Genomic DNA, 18,620 nt, shown 5'->3' with positions numbered 1-18,620 from the left:
CCAGTGAATCGTCAATTGTTGTACTGTTCAACAACCCCCATTTTAATATATTTTAGATTTCCTATGAAATTTATTCTATTAAAATAGGGACTCCTTAATTATAGAAAAGCCTTCAATTTTATTTCTTTAAAAAACAAATAAAAAATAGAAAATCAACATAAAAACTATTAATAAAATCCTATAACCAAAGTTTAATACTTAGGCTTTTTAATGTATTAAACCTTGATTATCAAAAACCCAAATTTTAAATAACCCATGAGACTAAAACTATACTTAGGCTTTAAAAACCTTAAGTATTAAAAATATGTTTAATTAAAATCAAACTGAATCGGAGGTTTCAAATTCTCGAAGGTTAAAAACTTTATAACTCCGCCATACCCTGCATCGCACATCGACATAGTTAAAAATTTCCAAAGGCCAAACACTCTTCCCTTTCCCAATTACGATATGTGATAGAGCCGAACCCACCGGGATTATACACTGCAATCCATAAATTTCCCCTCATCTGTGACTATCGCAAAAGTTTTAAAGGCTTAAGTCCTACCTCCTGCCTATTCTGATTGCGATTAGACCGGATCCGAATGGGTTATTAACTACATTTCTAAAGGACCCCGCGTCCATCACAATCGCATAATCCACTATCATATAAGTCCATGCCCCATTACCTTTTCTGATTTACGATTGTGATTAGACTAGCCGAATCTCGATTGTGATTTGAATTGCGATCAAGCCCGAACCCGACGGGAAAATCAATTGTAATTCATAAAAATATCGCATTCGCAGCTATTGCAGTTCTATTAGCCATGCTGCCTGTTCATGCCTCGTGCCTCTTCCCTCATGCCGATTGCGATTACGATATGATCCACGTTATATGCCACGTCACCTGTGACATCATCCTCCAAAACCCCACAGATCGCAAATCCCAAATCCTTCGCAACTTTCATAGCCTTGTCCATTCCTTTTCCTCTACTCTGAATGTCGATTGCGATAATACGAAGAGCTTGACTTGTCTTGTAAAAAATAAACGGCTCAAATATAATCTGCCCGGATCAACGGCAAAGAAGATTTCGGATCCCCTTGCGCTCAATTTTAAGTTTCTCAAGGGGGGGGTCTGAAAAGTGGTTTTTCCATCCATCCCTATATCTACGTGTCACTTATTTATTCTTTCGGACTCCCCTTTTCATCAACGTTTTTTTGTGATTTGCAGTAAGACCGTAAAGTCTGTTAGACTCTCTCATAAAACAATTATAAATCCAAAAATAAATAAATTAATTAAATATTCCAAATTAGGAATTTGTGCCTAACTCTTGGGTTGTTCCTCTAAGATAGGAGTTAGTTTAGGTAACTCCTATATTGGTGTGTCTGGTGAGAAATTATCTCAACCAAAGGAGAAATTATCTCAACCAAAGATGTCCAAGATAGCACGCACTATCTTGAGACCAATATCTCTCATCTATTTATTTGTAACACTATTTCAATTATTTGGATGTAAGAATGAGAGAAAAAATACATGAGGCTTCAGCCTTTTTCCGCCATAGTTTGTGTCTGATTTTTATATATATTTTCTGCCATATGTTTCTGAGTTGTTTTAATATCTATTATGTGGTATCAGAGCTTCTGATGGTTGGGACCCTGTGACAAAGCTTGAGTGTTAAAAATTCTGAGTGCAAGGAAGGAGAACCTGGCGAGGAATTGATGGCTTGATTGAAGCGGCCATGATATTGTTCTGTACCTGAGCGTGGGAACTGATATTCAATGTCCGAGATCAGAGAGCAGCGTCGAAGAGCTGCTTTTGCAAGAGCAATTCAGGAGGAGGCCAAGTATCATCAGTGTGAGGGCCGAGAGTTTGTTGACTTTTAGAGGCTGAAATAGACCTGTGTTGGGATGCCCAAGACTCGTCTTTGCAATCCGATCTGTGCACAAAAAGACCGTGAATTTCCTTGCAGAGAGATAATGTGGTTTCATCAATTTAAGGTATGAAGATATTTCTAGTCTGCGCATTTCGAAAAGTTTATGATTTGTGTTTATGATCTCGTTAAGACCAGCGATTTCATCCTCTGAGAGACTGTCAGCTATAACACGATGAGCCATTTTTTAAAATCTTGTTCATTGCTAAGAATTGCTTCAACCGAGAAAGCAGAGTAGAAATGCAAAACGCGGAAGCGTGCAGCTGTATTGGGTGCCATACTTACGAGGGGAGGCAGAATCAAACAGAAGCTCATGTATTTGTTCAACAGTGCATTGTGGAAACGAGGTGCACTATTCTTGCATTGCGTATCCATATCTGTTGTTCATCTTTGAAAAATATATCAATAATCTTTGCAAATTTAATCTTTGATTTGTGAGTTGCACATGGACCCAACCCCCCTGTGGCAATGTTTTTTCGTTCCCCAAGTCATATAATATCAGAGAAGTTTGGCTTCAGATAAAATCGATTGTCACGAATGGTAACTGTATTTTCAGAAGGGTGATTGATAAGCCTGTTCGATGTGACCAGTAACCAATACCATGAAATCTTGTTCCCGTTACATTGATAATCTCAAAAGAACCTGTGGCTTCTAAAACTCTCACAGAAGATATAATTCCGATCACAGCAAAGTCAAGCCTTCCATAGGAATCGATATAACATTCAATCTTGATGTCCTGGGCACGTTTATAGAGCTTTTCAATTACATTGCCAGCTGTTCCTATCTTTGACAGAATTGAGTATTGGAAGTCCCGATCCGCTATTAGTTTGTCTGTAGAGTAATCAATCAAGCGCTTCTCCTCTTGGTCCATAGGTACACTGTCATAAAGCCCTGCGCCTGCATAGCCTTCCCAGTCTTCACCATTTGAGTCTGACCGGAATATTATTGACTGTTTTATGAAGAGCCCCACCTTGTTACTTGGATAACCAAGTATCTTGGGAGACTGTAAGACGGACTTATTTGTAACAAAACTCATTGCTCGACCAGGGTAAGCACCCATCAGTGTTTCTCCTAAACCTTTCACAATCTCAGCATAACTCTCTGATGTGTTTCCTGACAATGGATTGGTTGTATGAATGACCAATGCATAATCTGCATTGATTATTTCTTGAACCAGCACAGCCATACAAAGGTCATTGTGTTCTACTTTTACTTTCCGAGCACTAAAGTATGCCCTTTCATTCCACTTCGAAGCCCAGACCTGACTGCATATGCATCGACTCTCTGATGACCGCTACAATCGTCGAAATAGGCCTTCATTTTTAGAAATTTATATGGTATCGTAAACCAAATCAAACTGATGAGCGTCAACAAATTGAGGATGCTGGAGGATTTGTTATGTGGGCTGGTACATGGCGTGTTGGGGGCGTTCTTGCTGTTTCGCGTGCTTTTGGTGACAGACTTTTAAAGCAGTATGTTGTAGCTGAGCCAGAGATTCAGGAAGAGGTCGCTGATGAAAATGTTGAAATTCTTATTCTTGCAAGTGATGGATTGTGGGATGTTGTTTCTAACCGGGATGCAGTTGCAATGATTCAGTCTACTGAGGATCCAGAATTAGCTGCAAAAAAGCTTACAGAGGAAGCATATCGAAAAGGCAGTGCAGATAATATTACTTGTGTTGTAGTGCGATTTAACCATGGTTAACAGAGGCAATTAAAAATTTTAACCGATGCAAAATCCACATTGCAAGAGCCTTGTATGCTACCAACCTTTTGTTGCTTGAAGTGATTTTATGGAGCAATAAGGTGAATTTTGTTCTGTAATATTTTGGAGTCATAAGTGTTTCGTAATTTTGGAGAGATAAGGAGTATATTTTGAAATTTTTGGAGTAATAAGCTGCATAGTATTTGGTGTGATTTGTAACTCAAAGTCTTGTCTTACTTTGAGAAAGATTGTGTCACTATCCATTCAGATTTTGAAAGCGAGTTGTTTCAAAGGGTTGTCAGCTTGGCATTATCATTACTTCAGATGTACTCAGTGATTAATAAAGATATCAATTTTTTTGTGGTGATTGTGTCCTAGATCCGCCCGAAATTGAATAAGGGGATCTTAGGTACACCATGTGTATTTGTGATGGCGAGTGTTTTTATGGCTTCATGTTGTTGCTTATGATTTGTGTCTAGTTGTGACACATAAATGATCGCATTTACCACACACATAAATTTCAATGCAAGCAAGCACAACACTTGTAAAAGAATAGCGTCAAGGAAGGACAATTGAACTCGACACTTGCATCTGTGCAAATACAACTCATAATCATAGTTTGTCAACATCAGCATTCTACATCAACAAGCAAATTCACTTAATCAAGTTAAAGCATTTCAAAGCAAAGTCTACATCAACATTCTTGCAAACAAATTTAAGAACTTGTAAATCAAATTCCAATTACATTGCATTGTACGGGTGCATTCTCGGTTGAAACCGACACCCAAGTTTTTGATTTGATCTGAAGTCAAGCACGTCAATTCTCTTCAACTTAGTCAAATTAAGACAAAGTGAATTCCTTGTTTTATGTGAGTCATTAAAACCATTGTAAGCTTTTTTGGGTGCATTTTCGACAGTGTTCGACACCCTTTCTTTCAAGCACAATCAAGTGATTCCATGAGTTTTAATTCCTTGAAACAACCATCACAGCAACCAAAACAAGTTCAACTCTAACAAGTTGAGTTCGTCATCAAGCGAGCATGAATTTCAGAAAGTTCTAACAAGAGTTCTCAGCAAGTACAATAAGCAACAAATCAAGCAAGTTGAGATCAACAAATCAAGCGAGCGTGACAGTCAAGTCCCATAGCAAGCGAGCCTGTCATTCAAGTAAAGTGCAACAGTTCAAAGCACAACATCTACAACAAGAGAGCCTGACTTCAAGTGAGCAAGTTCAGATGGCGCAGCATATTCAATTATTAAACATTCTTCACAGTTTGATCAACTCCAGTGATGAAGACATGGTGCACGTCAGCAAAGAAACTCTTGCTGATATTTCACGGCATCTACAGAAAACGCATGAAACCATTGAGTTTCTTCAGCTTGAGTCGCAACTACAAAGAGATGAGCTGCAACAAAAGCGCGCTTCTTCCCAGTCATTCAACCATACAGATGAAGATAAAAATGTTGATTCCAAGTCATTCATCCCAACAACTTCAAGTGTCGAAGTTGTTCATGATCAAAGTCAAATTTCTTCCAAAGCCATCATCAAGCCCTGGGAAGAAATTCAAAATAACAAGAATAGACGTGGCTTAGGATATGTCCCTGATGACACCAACTTACAAATCCCAGATTATTCCAAGCCCATTAAGTTTGTGAGTGCAGGATTTCTTGAACCACTCACCTCAGCAGGTTCTGAGAAAGTTGTAGACAAACGAAATTGCATGCAACCTGAAGTTCATGTTCAACAGAAATGCTCTCATTGTCAAAGAGCCGGTCATATGGAAGATCAGTGTTTTGATCTCCATCCGTGTTGCCATTGTGGCAAGAACAATCATTCCTCAGAAAAATGTCGCAATCAACAAAAAACAGGCAGATTAAAGATACATTATGAATGGATTGATCCTTGGGAATGGTCATCCACAGTCAAACGGTTGTCTCAGTTCTACAACCGACTACATTCACACATAGTGCAGTCAGTAGTGAATCGATGATGGTACTCTCATGCAGTTGAATGAGGGAGTACGACAGTGAAACTCTCCTACACCTGAAGGGGGGGAGTTCAAATATATTTTGGAGAAGATTGTCTCTCCTTTCAGCTGACAAAGGGGGGAAATGTCAAAGAAATTGACAAGTGGTTGTCAGACTGAAAGTCTCGACAACATCAGCGAAGTAGCCAGTGGGCATCTTCATCAGCCAGTGGGCATTTGTCATCAGCAGTGAGCATCAGCAAATTCGCCAGTGGGCGATCGACAGCCAAAGCAGCAGTGAGCAGCTTTCATCATAGCAAAAGCAACATTGAGTTGTTTTTTGACATCTTCAGCCAGTGGACAATCATCATCAAATTGTGTCAGTGGACACCGGATGCTGTTTTCAAGCAAAGGACAGTTGGATCCTTTTGCGGCTTGGCATGTGATGGAGTTGTCAAGCAACATTCAGAGATGAATCAAGCATGCAGCTGATTCATGTTCTCTTCAGATTTGAGTTTTTTCTAGCATCCAGTTTTTGGCGGTTTTTTCAGGCAATGTTTTTGAGGATCAACATGAGAACTTGGAAGATGGTTCTCGTTTTTGGATTTATCATTGAGGGGGGAATGTTAGACTCTCTCATAAAACAATTATAAATCCAAAAATAAATAAATTAATTAAATATTCCAAATTAGGAATTTGTGCCTAACTCTTGGGTTGTTCCTCTAAGATAGGAGTTAGTTTAGGTAACTCCTATATTGGTGTGTCTGGTGAGAAATTATCTCAACCAAAGGAGAAATTATCTCAACCAAAGATGTCCAAGATAGCACGCACTATCTTGAGACCAATATCTCTCATCTATTTATTTGTAACACTATTTCAATTATTTGGATGTAAGAATGAGAGAAAAAATACATGAGGCTTCAACCTTTTTCCGCCATAGTTTGTGTCTGATTTATATATATATTTTCTGCCATATGTTTCTGAGTTGTTTTAATATCTATTAAAGTCCGCCTCTCTTACCACATACCTCACTCTGCATTCTTCTCCATGATGTTTGTGTTCGAGATTTATTACACTCTACATTTTTTCCTAATTTCTTGCAAAACGTGATTCGTTTCAAATAAAACTCGCTTATCAGTCTCATTTAATTTTTACTTATCGATTCTTGTTTTCCTTGTTCAGGTTCATGACAAAAGAGGATAGTTTTGTTGATAAGTGGAAGTTCAATTCAAACAGATGGATAAACATCCAGATAATCCGATGGAACAAACAAAGCCTATGAAGACAGAAAATCACATTCAGAAATTTCTACCAAAAAAGTGTTTTCTTTAAGCGTTATTGAAGGGATCTGTTTAAATGCCCTTAATGCTCTGCATAATACATTCAATTGTTTTTCTACTATTTAAGCTTACTTGTTGTATGAAGTTAAGGTCCTGAATTTTATGAAGGAAGGCTTCAGAAAGCTTGCACTATTGTACTTTCATACTTTTCTCATGAGCGACATGCATATGGTATTTATATCTTTGTACCTCTGTTTTGTTCATAAATAAATAGTGAATTTATATTTTCAGATCGCTTGTTACATGGTATTTAAAGAACAGTGTTATATGTATTCATTTCTGATCATGTTGCCATTGATATTTTTAAATACATGTTATGCAATTTGTTTTGATATTCTAAATGCAATATGATTTATACACATTATTTTGATTAACTATTTAATCAAAATAATCATATTGAAATATTTTCATTTCCATTAGTGTTTGAGCAATCTATATTGTCATTTACTAAGGAAAATCATTATAGATCACATCTAGATAAATGTTAAACAAACCCGGGTTATAAAGTATATTAATGCATATGTTTTCCATTTGATTCATTACTGCAAATCCATTTTTTCACTCCACTATAAGAATTATACATTCATTCAATCACCTTTTGTTGGGACACTAGTCCCATTATCCCCAGTCGGAGCCACTACCTAAACAGAAAAGGAGTTGTCTTAAGGTCTGGACCAGGTGGTTTTCACCCCATGTTGATGCAGTGATTTTCGAGGCCTCAACACACCATCAACATTTCTGGTGCTAGAAGGAGGGCCATATGACAAGTTGAGTCCTTAATATTTTTTGAATCCCTGCACATCTATCATGACTTATGTTACAATTCACCCTCCGAGATGTATGTCTGATCCAAAATGGATCCAAATACCCTCTAAATCTTTGAAATTGCTTACAAGACCAAAAATATCGCATGAGGAAAAACCCTTAGAATAGGCGGAAAACACTATTGGCAGCCAAAAACACAAAGAAATGATAAAAAATAGGCTTATCGGCAGTCAAAGGAGCAATGCATAGGAGCCATCGGATCTGGCCGATCAATGATCCAGATCCAATTGGCAAATCGCAATCGGCAGCGGCAATTAGGAGGCTATCGGAGCCTGCCACTTAAAACAATGCGACAACGATTAGCACAGTCAACAGGGACTGTCGATTAAGCACACAAATCAACGACCTAGGTTGACTCGCGATATCACTTCGGAGAAATACATGGGAGTAATTACCAACAAATCGGGGCTCGTGCGACATGCGATTGCGACAAGTCACATCGGAAAATCGCATCGGAGCTACACAGCGGAGCGGATATATATATATATATATATATATATATATATAGCCGATGCGATGAAACCCAGACCTGAAAGGGTTTGCGAATGGAAATGTATAATGTTTCACGTCCGCATAACACCATTTTTTGCGGGATTTTCCAATTTTGTAATGTATTTTATAAATAAAAAGGGAAACCGTGGAATGGACATTTGCGACATGTGATGAGCAATCTCAAGCGGACCCAATAGGAGAATAGGGCACATTTATGAATATTTGAAGTCTGAAAAACTGTGTTGTGGCAGATTTTCCCGTGGTTGAATGCATTTCTCTATGTAAATAGAGAATGGTTGTTTCAGGGATTTCAAAGGCCAGATGCACTCTTCCGTTGCAGAACAGGTGGCCACCTCCCCTAAAAGCATTAGAAATGATTATTTAACGCCCAGAAGGGGGATTTGAGCGGACAAAGGCTGGGAGCCAGAAAGCCCGAGAAGAGGAAATGAACAGACAACGCAGATTGGCTTTAAAGCCACAAAAGACAGAAGATAGGGCAGGCAGTGCTGAGACAAAGCAAAGATAGAGACATAGAGTGATAAAGAGAGTCTGTGTACTTAGAGAGGCTTGAAGGGTTCAAGAAAAACTCTTGTTGTTGTATCTGTTGTGTATTGAGACTCAAATTGAGCTCATACTATTGTAAAACTCTGCTTCTGAAGACATAATAGAGAGGCCACCACTGAAGGTTGGACCAGGAGACGTAGCCCAGGATTTTTGGGTGAACTCCATATTAAACTTGATGTGTTTATGTGTGTTTTCTATTATGTTTCTTTTACTGCTTCATTGTCTGTGTATTTCGCAATCTTATCGATCCATTACACAAAATAACATAGGCATATTCATGCACATGAGTCTGTAATACCTTAATAATTGTCTAACATCTCATTTACAAATCAATGTCTTAGGGAAATGTGTTTGAAGTCTCAAGGGATTTTTGGGATCTCTTGTCACAATACACATATGAAGGTGAAGGTGGAATAGCTTGGCCTAGGCATAGAGATGCTTTCAAAGCTCTTTATGATACCTTGGAAGACCCTAAGGATTATGTGTCTTGATCGTTGTTCTCATTCACGCTTTCAGGACACCAATTGTAATGGTGTGTCACACTACCCGATAAAACTATTCACTCTCTTCATCAGTTTTTTGAAGAGATAGACCGTTCTTTCCATCATTATGACTGTAATGCACTCAAAAAGAAAATTTTATAATTACGAAAAGCTCCTAATGAATCCCTTTTACAATTTTGGGATTGCTTTCATAATCTCGCCTTTCAAATCCCAAAGGATGAAATTGATTGGAAATTTCTTCGCGAAATATTTCAATATCTTCTTCACGTATCCGAAAATCCACAAGTGTTAGAATCATTCAAACCACTCCCAGCATACCTCGGTGTTAGAGCTTCCAAATCTAAGATGGACAAGGTCGTTGTCACAAGTGACTATCCGTCCTCTTCTCATCAAACAGCTCTTGCCCTGTAGTGCGAGGTGGGAGAAGGTGTGCATCGATCTGTTGAACCGTCACATCCTCCCACCCCACCTACTCTTGATTTCTGTGCAGATTTGGCTTTGAAGACTGTTGATTTTCACATGGACTTGTTTCCTCAACCTCTATCTTCAATTTCTATTGATCCTCTGGATTGTACTATGTTGTGTTCTCCCGTTTTGGACTCCACACTTGTTGTTCACAAGGATCAAGTTGTCGACAGAGTTGGTGATGAGAAGCCAACTTACGCTATCATTTATGATGAGTATATGTGGGAATCTGAAGAAGAACCAATGGTGAAGGATGACCTCCTTTTGTCTGCACCTCATTTGCTTTTTCCTAACATCTTTGGTGATTTGGCCACTCTTAATTTTCCATGTGAGAATTCATTCCTGGATGCATCTACTTCTGATCATTCACAGACTACACCGCATTTCATTATGTCATTGCATAGCGGAGAGGACACATCTATGTTTGAAAATCCACTCAATATTTCATCTGTCATTTCCGGAAATGTAGAGGGTGAACATTATTGTTTCTCATCAACCCCTCTATATGATTCGTCATATCATGAGGATGTCGATGAACATTTCAAATTTTCTGATCGTGGTTGTCATGATCTCTTTACTCCTTCATTTGATCATGATGATGATTCAATCCTTGTTGACCTTTCTAAGCCACCCGTCTTTGATGATCTACCTGCTGATGAAGTCGAAAACCCTCAAGCTATCGAGGCACTTCAGCCTGAGTTTATGGTTATGTCAGGCCCTCACTATCTTGAGGACGATTCCACTTTAGATCAGAAATCTAATGAAACACCCAAGGCTCCTCATCACTCTCCTGTTTACATTGAAGATCAATCTAGTTCAGAGATTCCACATCCTCCACCTGAATCACATGATCCCATCGCTCATGCATTGGAGGAATCATACACAATGAGCACTCTTGCTAAATGTAAGTTGTCTTTCTTTCTCATGTTTTCTCGTTTGTCACGGTCAAAAGAGTGTGCATGTTTATCATCTGCGCACAATGTGATGTATAACCATGATATGTCTACAAAATGCTTATCTTACGCTTTTATTCTTTTCTTTTATGTGGACATTTTTAAACTTGGAGCATGTTGGTCTTCACTATTATATTTTTCTTGTTTGCTGGTTTACACACTTACCTTTCTCGTAAACCATGCCTTCACCAACATGGCTGCATTGGAAACATCACTTTATGTGAAGAGGCCCATGCATTATTTAGTTTAGGAGTAGGAATAGTGTTTGCTTTCTTGTTTTGATTTTTTTGCATGCTTTCTTTGTTTACTTTGTTTGTGTTGCTTGTTTTTCTTACTTTGATTTCATTTACTTCTAGCCTTTTCTTTCTTAGTTGTTTTCTTGTTTTGCACCTATAGGTTTAGTTAGCATGAAACCGTGTGTGGCTCTCGAGACAAGAAAGGTAAAATACAAGAGGACTTGTACAACTATCAACACTTGCTTATTTTTTGTCCTCTCTCTTCATTAAAAGCTTGTTGTCTTCATTCGATGATACCCTGATGGAAAATACGTTATGTTCAGAGTGAATCTTGGTGAAAACATAACACTTGCACTTTTAACTAGTACTGCCTACGCTAATCGATTCCTTTGGGTTAACCTTTGTCAGCTCAATCAAGTAGAGTAAGGTGAGGGGGGGGGACCTTAATGATGCAGGAGCATCCAACAACCTTAGTCAAAGGGAGGAATCCAGAATAGGAGCGAAGAGGAAGACGTGGACCAGGGGAACAAAATAGGGAAAAATCTATTTTAAAATAGATTTAACCCCAATAATCTCATTCCCATCATTTGGTATCAGAGTAGAAGAATATTCTGCGTGCAAGAGAAGAGGAAGGATTACAGAGAGGAAACATAGGAGAAGGAGGTACAGTTGATAAAGTATGGAGAGTTTATGGTCTTACTGTCGTGCAGATAGTGACAGCAGAAGGTGGGAAGATTGCAGCAAACCTACAACATGCAGTGCTCATATGGTTCCAGAGGAGAGAACCTGAAGGATGCCAAAAGACTGAGTGAGGAGGGCTTGGTGAGGTATCGTGTAGAAGAGGAAGACTGTTACTGCAGAGGTTTGGTTGCAGCTCACAGAAGACCATGAAGGCATTTCCACTGAGGAAGAAGTATTAGTGGGTAGAATTGCTAAGGATAAGGAGAAGCATATGACCAGGAGGTCATAAATTTTTGTGCCTCGAGAGTCTGATGCAGGAGCATCCAACACCCTTAGTCAAAGGGAGGAATCCAAAGCGGAGCAAAGAGGAAGACGTGGACTAGGGGAGAAAAACAAGGACTTTTCTGTTTTAAAACAGAGAGAAAAAGATGGAATAGATAAAGTCTCGAGGAGACTTATCAATGTAATCTGCCATGTTTTATATGCATGCATGTGTATGAGAGCTTTTGGGCTTTTGGCTAGAGGATTGATCAAATCCTTCCGTGATCCAATCCAACAATGCTTCCATATATATATATGTGTGTGTGTGCGTGTGTGTGTATCGTGAACCTGCATGTTCAGAGGGGAGACAAAGTAGTAGATAGACAAGATGTAGTCAAGAAGAGAACTACTGCTAAGGCTGAAATGCCTTAGAGTTGTAACTGTGCTGTGTTAATATAATATATGTGTGTTCTATGTTGATTGTGCGTTTATGTGTCTGTGATTTTCTGCATGTCTGTATAGCATGTTTCTTCCAACTCTGTTCATGTATGTATGCGAGGGTTTAAATCCCAAATTGTGCATGTATTGATCGACCATCGATCACTGTCGGATCGATGGTGATCCAATGATTATGTGAATGTCGTGCTTAGAATAATCTGTGGTAGAAAACCGTGTTAATTATAGGAACCATCGAAGGCGAGCCGAATTCCTGTTTACATTAAGAAACAACACAAATGTACTTAGCGGAGCCAGAACTTGGACCTGAAAACTTGTTGAATTTGGCCTATACCTAGGTCGGGTCTGGAGAACCAGTCAGATCGACGGTTTGAAGTATTCAAGGGCCAGTATAAAGGAATACCGATACGTCGATAGCAATTAAGTGCTAATCGACGATCGGAGGTTAGGAAATCGGGAATCAGTGTTCGGAGAAGGCAGAGGTCACAGCAGAAGCACGATGTGAGATATCGCTGATATGCGATGATTGACGATCAGAGCTATTGGGTAATCGGAGGTCAACATCGAAACAAGGCTAGGGAAAGTGGAAGATAGACCCAATGGAAAATAGGTGTGGGCTTATAATATTTGAAGTCCAACCCATGGGTTTGAAACAGGATTTCTTTTGTGTCCCGTGTATTTTCCAATGTTTGTTGTCCCGAGGTTTTTTTAAAAGGAATTCGGAAGATTAATGCTTCCAATAGTGTAAGAGCTCTGATGAAGTATAATTCCGTGGTTTAAAGGCTTAAAGCCTTATGAACGCTTCCAATAAGTTTGGTGGGCCATAACCCACAAGCCTCAAGATTGATTTGTTAAGGAAAAGGGATTTTGATCTAACCCCAAATTTCTCTTTCCATCACTTAACAAGTATTGTCATAGGTATATATAAAATACTTATCTAAAGGTACAACCTATTTTTCTCTCAGTAAGTTGGGATCCCTCTTCTGCCTCTGAAATAAATAAGTGCCTATGCACGGTTCTTTGAAAAATGAAAAAATGAAAAATGAAAAATGAAAAAAATAAATAAGGCTAAAGAAGAGAAAGGCTTGCTACAAAAAGAGGTGATTCAAGTAACTTTGCTGAGGTACTGACCAGGTTCACTGGCAGCGTAGCGATGCTTGTGTTCCTACGTGACTCCGTCAGGGTACTGTCCAAGCCTACTGGCAGCGGAATCACACCAAAGATGAAACTAAGAAGCTGACATTTATATTACTTGTGCGCTAATATACCCCTCATCCCCAATCTAAACAACTCACTTGATTTGGCTTGGTATGTGTGTTGACGGATCAAGAGAATGGCAAGGACTATATCTTTAAATCAAGCTTAGTGTTGAAGCCATGACAATCGAAGAATCAAACAATACTTTCAGAGGAGATAGACTCTCTTTTCACGAACAAGGTCCATAGAGAGAGTTGGAGTTCTACCAATGTGTTGCTAATGTTGTAGCAGCTACAGCCACCCTCCAAAAATTTTCCTTCACTTCATTTTGGAGCCTCCCTCCTCGAAATCATAGTATCTATCCTACATTGATCAGGTACTTGTGTTTATTTGATTTTATCTATCGCTTAACAGCTTGTGTGTATTCACTTTTCATGTCGGTCAACCACAAGCTGACTCAGCACTTGGTTCACATCCGGTCATTGGGCTGTTGGGAAAAACTGTGCAATCCTAGAGGGAAGTCTGTCTTCCCCTCAAGAATTGCACAGAATAGCCCAGTAGTTGCCCTGCATTCAGAAATTGCGCAGAGTAGGCCAGCCATCCTTACTCTGGAAAATTGTGCAGAGAAGGTCAACTGGCACTGCTCTCTAGAAATGCGCAGAGCAGGCCAGTTGGCACTACTCTCCAGAAATGTATAGAGCAATCCAGCAGCACTGCTCTAGAAAATTGCGTAGAACTGGCCAGCCGGCCAAGGTCACTCAGCCCAGAAATAGTGCAGAAGCTTTCCCTCAGTGACTGTTTGTTGCATGTGCCGGTAGGTTGCCTGGTTCCCTCTAGAACTGCACAATCCTTCCTTGCATGTCCGACATCTTTTCCCCAAAAAAGAAAAAAAATAAAAAAGTGAAAAAGCATCCCTAGATTATAGGGAATCCCTATTTTAGCAGCAGGAGTTACATGCAAAGTCAATTTTAGAAACTCCCCGCCAAGTGTCACTTTTTCCTAGATTTGTGGCATGTGCGTCATAAACCCTAAGTTCGCCAAATCTATTTAAACAATGTCTGAGAGCTCATTCTTCACATTTGATCTTGGACCTCTGGCATTCATGAGGCATCTAGGAACCTTCGACACAGTTGGCATAGCTTTTCCGGGTAAGTTTTTCTTTCCATGCCTTTTGTCACTTTTTTAGTCGCTTTTTATTATTCGACTTGTATGAGTGTTTTTTCCCTCGTTTTATTGAATGACAATTGGCATTTCAATGTATTTCAACTTGTAGAAGTGTTGTTTCAAGTTTTTCATTGCCTTTCCTTTGTGTCGCATGCATAACATTGTTTCTGCACTGACAGTCGTCGTTGCAGCGACTATCTTCATGAGCTTCATGGTTTTTCCATTTGACTGATTTATGCTTGCTTGAATTGCATGCATTTTTATTCACTCAGATCTACAGTGGTTTTGCACACACATTCAGTCCTTTGTGTTTTCAGGTTTCCCTTGGGCAGATTTGGGTTGTCTTGGCACAGATCTTGTTTCTCCTGGCATGCACTATGCATTCCTGGTAGTCAAGTCTCTACCTTGCCTCCAGGAATTGTGTAGAGGCTTCCCATACTGGATCCCAGTTTTGCTCTACACAATCCTAGGAAGCATTTCCCCAATCTTGCTCACTGGAACTATGCAATGTACAGTTCTAGCCAGCAACCCAACCTGACTGATATGCGCATTGCGTAGTTTCAGTCAACAGTCAGCCTCACTGGACTCTACATTGCATAGTTCTAGTCAGCAGTGAGCCTCACTAGCAGCTGAGATTGTGCAATGTGCAGTTCCAGTTGATCATCTCCTAGCCTCCTGGAGTCAATGTTGCGTAATCTTGCCTAGCAATCACTAATTTGTTGCTCGATTGATTCTCGATTTGCTTTAGGTTTTTAGCTGACATTGTCTTCCCGTGAGTGTCTTCTTTGTCTCCAGGGTACCACGGGTTTTTCGGTAGCTTCTTAGTAGTACAGGTATCATGGGCTCTAAGAGAGCTGGATCAAAAGACACAGTTGAAAGCAATACTGGAGATGTGGTTGAGCAAGGGTCTATGAGCTTTCCCATGTACACATACACACATTTTTCATTGAGAAAGACATCAGGATCACATGGCAAGACATCAACACTATATTCGTAGGGTGCTTTGAGGAGAATCTAGAGGACCAATAGGTCTATGTCAACATTCATAAGTCGGGATTTTACAAAGTTGCATGCAGGTATCCCAATTTCCCATGCGTAGATGTGATTCATTGGATTGTATCGCACACTAATCCTCAGACGATGATATTGAGCAGTGCCAGTGGAGTAGAGCTTGCTTCCTTCAGGACAGAATATTATCAGCAGATGTACCATTTGCCACAGCCGGTGAAGAGGATGGATGCACCGTTCTACACTCCCAACAGCAGCACGAATACAAGAGACATATTGACGTGTTGGGTAAGGGAGCCACCAAAGTTTAGGACGACACCCAACCATATATACAAGACGAAGACACTCAGGAATGATTATCAATTCTTCATCATCTTTGCATGCCACTTCTATGGCCAAGGGAGTACAGAGACCTTCCCGTAGAGTTGGTTTGTTACGTTGGATCAGCTGACAAGCGAAGGAAAACCTTTAAACTAGTCTGACATGTTGGCTCTCTAGCTGAAAGTGCATTTATCCAATGCCCAGAGTTCGCCCAAGGAGCAGCAAGCAAGATTCTTCATGTCTTCCTACCTGCTCGATGCAATCTATGCTTGTCAATAGTTTCCTGGCATGGGTTGGGCATGGACACCTTCAAATAATGTTGTGAATGTATATTGAAAGTTGCTCTTAGAATGAAGCTATTGAGGATTCATGGCTAGACTAACTAACCACTTCATTGCCCCTCTGTACACGATGATCTTTGAACAAGATCTTCCTTACATGTCTAGGCAGAAATGGAGGCGTTGCTGAACATTGCAGATTGGTACACCTCACTCGATGGCACCTTCATCAGGATGTATAGTGTGGAGAAGGCTCTGCATGTGTTGTTGATGTTTTCCATAGACAAGTTGGTCATGCAAGAGGTTTCATACCACATCTTGACAGGGTTATCAATTGGGTTGCACAGTAAGAAGAAGGCACCATGGCCTATGCTTCCTTTGCAAATTGGTTTTTATGCGATCCAAAATTTGAAAGAAGCGGATGCCAAGGTCGAGGAATTCAAAAAGTTTAAATTCAGCACCAAGAGTTTCAATCCGTACGATCGACATGGCTTATGTAGGGACCACTATGCAAGAGTGTACTATTCTTGGATCCACAGGGCGTGCCATTGGCCAGAGGAAGACCCATGGAGATATTGTTATAACTCCTCTAGGCTCAATGAACCGGTCAACATGGCAGTAGCACCATAGGGAGTAGCAACAAAAGCATCAACAAGCAGCAAACATGTGCAAGACAAAGGCAAGAGCAAGATTGTTGAAAGCACAGAGTGTAGAATTTTCCTGTAGATTCACAAGCTCATGTAATCTACTAAAACAAGAGACAAGAACCTACTTCTACTCTTTACAGTGGAAGCCCATAAAGATCGAGAAAAACAATAATCAATAGATGAAGAGAATCAAATGCACATAACACAATAAATATCTGGGGAAATCCACATCTCAAAACCCCACTACTATATTGTATTAATCCGGAAAATCAAGATGAAATTACAATGCTTGTTCTCTCTAGAACAATCCCAGCCCTCAGCAAATTCAATCTCCAGCTCATAAGAAAGCTCAAGGCCAAATCTTAGCCTCTTCACAAGCTTTCCAAGTCTCTATTCCAATGCGTAATTCCTATGGAGGATAGCTTGTATTTAAAGGGAAATAAAGCCTCTAAAAATTGCGCAATCCCTTAAGGATTAGTTCCTGAATGCGTGCACTATCAGTGCAACTCAGAAAAATCCTAAAAAAATAGTACATTGTCCCTGCACTCTAGTCTCAATTTGGTCTTTCTCAGAATCGACATGCATGAGTTTCTGATGAGGGAATCTTCAGTTAACTGGAGTAGCACTAGTTGAGTGCACTAACGCATCAACTAACTGTTGACTCACAATTATTTCCTCAAACAGTTTGGAACTAATTTAACTGGAATTAACTCAATAAACTGAGTTAACTAACTACCATTCATACTTAAATCATCATGGACCCCTATAATATAGGGATAACATATACATGACTTCAGAATGACTTTCCAACTCGAAATTCCTAAGTTAACTAAGTCAACTCACTCTAGTTAGCTATTACAAGTTGCTATTAGAATAAAATTCAATTTTAATTCTCAGTTTAATTCAAGGACAAATTAAACTGAAATTTCTAGATTCTATTTGTCATTTCTTGTTGCTATTTTCAACACTCCCTCTCAACAAGAAAGGAATTCAACTCGACCCTGATCCTGAACCTTTGGAATGTTCTGCATGCAACACTTCTCTCTAGTGTTGTTGCTCCAACAACTCTAGAAACAAAAAAAATCCAACCTGAATCAGAATGATGACTCTGTCATCAAAGTCTCTGACTATTATTGCCTCTGTCGACTGAAAACTCTACGCTTCTGTCGACTCTTCCTTTCTGCACTATTTTCAACCCTCTCTACGCTCTTCAGTATCTGACTACTCTAGCCTCTGTCACTCTGATGACTGACTGCATCAATCCCACTTATTCCTCCCTCTACTATGTACTTTGAGCTCTCGTAGCAAGGTACAATCCATGAGATGAAACCACTCAATGGACCCTGCCCAATTTCAGCCCTCTTGGGACTATCACTTCACATCACCCCACCTCACACCTAGATGTATGGATGCATGTGATCCATCTGCCCACCTGGCTCGAAATTCCCCCCTACTAGAGGTCTCTGCATGAGTGGATGCCTCCACTTAGTCTCCTCTCAGCTTCTCCAATTGTTGTTGCTCCACAATTGTCTAAGACTACTTCTTCTCTACTTGAGTGGATCTCTCCACTCGATCTCCTCTCAGCTTCTCTAATTATGTTTCTCCACAATTTCCTGAAGCTACTTCTGAGGCTTCTTCTGGGGCTACACGT

The 18,620-nt window shown here is 39.8% G+C and overlaps 2 pseudogenes; one reads left to right on the top strand and one right to left on the bottom strand.

Annotated features, from left to right (window-relative positions):
• Positions 1 to 2,421: 2,421 nt before the first annotated feature.
• LOC149228267 (alpha-glucan water dikinase 1, chloroplastic pseudogene) lies at positions 2,422 to 3,164 on the bottom strand (annotated as a pseudogene).
• Positions 3,165 to 3,305: 141 nt separating this feature from the next.
• LOC149228266 (putative protein phosphatase 2C 59 pseudogene) lies at positions 3,306 to 3,611 on the top strand (annotated as a pseudogene).
• The last annotated feature ends 15,009 nt before the right edge of the window (positions 3,612 to 18,620 follow it).

The sequence above is a fragment of the Pinus tabuliformis genome, chromosome J (assembly GCF_031772625.1).
Source record: "Pinus tabuliformis cultivar Carrire ecotype Pingquan chromosome J, CPIR1, whole genome shotgun sequence".
NCBI lineage: Eukaryota > Viridiplantae > Streptophyta > Pinopsida > Pinales > Pinaceae > Pinus > Pinus tabuliformis.
The sequence above is the reverse complement of the archived record's forward strand: the minus strand, read 5'-3'. Positions and strand labels throughout refer to the sequence as shown.